Raw genomic sequence first — 2,734 nt, 5'->3', positions numbered from 1 at the left:
TATTTGTATAATCTCTTTCATTAATTGCTTGTGTGATGACCTAGTACTTAGGTTAAAAAAATAACAGTTTTTCATTCTGTGAAGATCATATTAAATAATTTCAAATACTCATTTCTTTTGTTGTGACATGAGGTTTGGCATATTCAAAGAAAATTTACAAATGCTCCTCCTATATATAGGAGATATTACAGAAACACAGGTGTGCTATACAATCCCACCAATGTGTTTCTTTCTTTAAATTAACCATGAAACTCAGAGTCAAAGCAACGCCTTCTGAAAGGCACTGCTCTGAACCGTTAAGATACCTGTCCCAATGCCGGTTTAAGGACACGTGGGGCTGGGGTACCTCAGTGACAGGTGGACATATCTCTTAGCTTGTACATTCAGTGTACTGGGTTCTTTATCCAGTGTCCCCCTCCCCAGATAATATCATCATACTATTTTATGAATTGAATTTATTAATTAAGTATCCCTTAAGCACAAGACTCATAGAAATTTAATGACCGAGGGAGCAAAAAATTCAATGCCTAAAAGTTAGTTTAGTGGCTTCCAGAAAAAAAAAATAGTTTTATTCTTTTGAAACAGAGTCAGATGAATGTCAAGGCCTAAATACATGCAGCAGAAAGGGTATGCCCAATTAATGGGATTTCTGGCTGGCTGCCTAGAGAGATTTTGCAAAATTCTTCTCTACAAGGTAAAACGTCTCCACTGAAGGAAGTGATATGCTCATCAAGAACTGCCCCCCACCCCAGCCACCTGCAATAAATTTACTTTATACTGCATGCTTTATTGCTCTGCCCTGCATCCAGGCAGACTTCTTTTCATTGTCCCTTCCTTTAAGCTGGCTTACGCTTGCTTCTTCTCTTTTTAAAGATCTTAGTCTTTACTTTCACCTCCTCCCTTTCCTGCATTGTTCCTTCCTAGAGTAACAAAGCCACAGCACAGCCCTTTTTGGTTATTGCTCTAACACAGTTATTGGCTCTAACAAGTAAAATTCTCCTTCCACTTTTTGAATCTTCACAGTTTATTATGTCGGTCGTTTTACTGTGCCATCATCACCGGCCCCTTCAATTTTATGAAGCTAGTGACCCCAAATAGCTACCATTTCTGAGGTTTAGGCTGCTTTCCTCCCCCAACCCCCTCCTGCAGCAACTCAGACAATCCCTTCTGCAGCCTGGGGCGAAGATTTAATGCTGTCAAAGGTGCAGAGCAGCCTTGTATCCAAGGCTGACAAAGGCGGGCACTCAGCCAAGTTCTGTACGCTGCAATCCTGCCACTACACCTTCTAGGCTTGCTCTATATTTGAAGAGGTTGGTGCTAAATTAATTTCCCAGGGACAGAAGGGGGGTGGGGGTGGGGGTGGAGAGTGTGTTCGAGCACCGAAAACTGCAGCTGTCTCGCCCTCTGCTGGTTAAAGATGTGAATGGTCGCAGCCAAAAACAACAATCCAGAAGAGGCAATCCGTTTAATTCAGATAAATAGCAATGGAAACTCAGCTTACTTTATTTGTCGATTTAAATAGTCACTACGAGTCTTTAGCTCTACCTGAAATTTAATTATATTCTTATTCTAAATCTTAGTCCCAAGTAATATAGTATCCCGAGCCCATGTTCATTTACTCTTAGGTTCTTGTTATTCTAAATCGTTAATTAAAATCTCCCCAACGATCTTTTTGTCTAACTGGTCGCTAGGCAACTGGAAAAATAACACAAGCCAGCCGTCACTTATAGAACACACCTCAGGCCATTGTCTGCCTAAGACAGTAATTTCATTTGAACAAAAATACAGTTGCTATTTGTGTTTTCAAGATGAATTAATTGGAAAACGAGAAAAAGCGGTCCATTCTATAAAGCTGACAGACTGCCTTCTACAAAATGAAGCCCTGCCTGTCATAACTCACAGAGCCTTGCACCGCCTTTGCAGTCTTACGCATCTTGTTGGAATAAACCAACACACAGAAGCTAGGTAATGAAAGGTGTGCCTGCAGCAACACGGTATTTATAAGATGCTTATATCTTAATAAGAAATAAGAGGAGGGAGAAAAAAACCCAAACGATTAGATATTGCTTATATGGCATCAGTTAATGTCAACTGATTTATCTGCCGGTCTGAATGTCTCAACTTAAGGGGTTCCTATCCCCCCCTCTATCTCTGGCATTGTAAAGTGGTCGATCACGCGGCGTTTGGAATCGGTTGGGATTGGCCGGTTCCTTTGTCAGGTGAAAATCTCCGCAGCGAGTCATGGGACTCAACTGGGCGCTGTCGCTGTCCGCATCTGGGGTGCTGAATTCTAGGCGTGGCTATGGAGATTTTCTTTACATGACAGCTTCCGGTAGGGCGGTGTCGGGGGCGTGCTCTAAAAAGTGGTTCCATCTGCCACCTGGTGTTCGATTAGGAAAGTGCTGGAAGATGAGGAAAGGCTAGTTATGAAGTTCAAAAATTAGTTTAAGATTACTTTAAAACTCTGAAAACACAGATTGAAAGGGTTTTAGTCATCAATAGTCAGTCTTTTGGAGATTTCCTACTTTTTAGAGCCATCTAGAGCATAGAAGAGTGCTGATTTTGTAGAATAATCTCTCACTGCCACCCAAGAAAGTAACCTACAAGTATGTTTAAATAAATGTTGCCACACATTTTCAACACATTTTGTTATCAAATATGTATTTTAAAGTATCTTCACAGTACTTTAAAAATATTTACTGAAACATTAAAACAAAATAAATGCTAAGAAAGC

This window comes from Arvicanthis niloticus, chromosome 14, assembly GCF_011762505.2.
Source record: "Arvicanthis niloticus isolate mArvNil1 chromosome 14, mArvNil1.pat.X, whole genome shotgun sequence".
NCBI lineage: Eukaryota > Metazoa > Chordata > Mammalia > Rodentia > Muridae > Arvicanthis > Arvicanthis niloticus.
Note: the sequence above shows the minus strand (reverse complement) of the source record.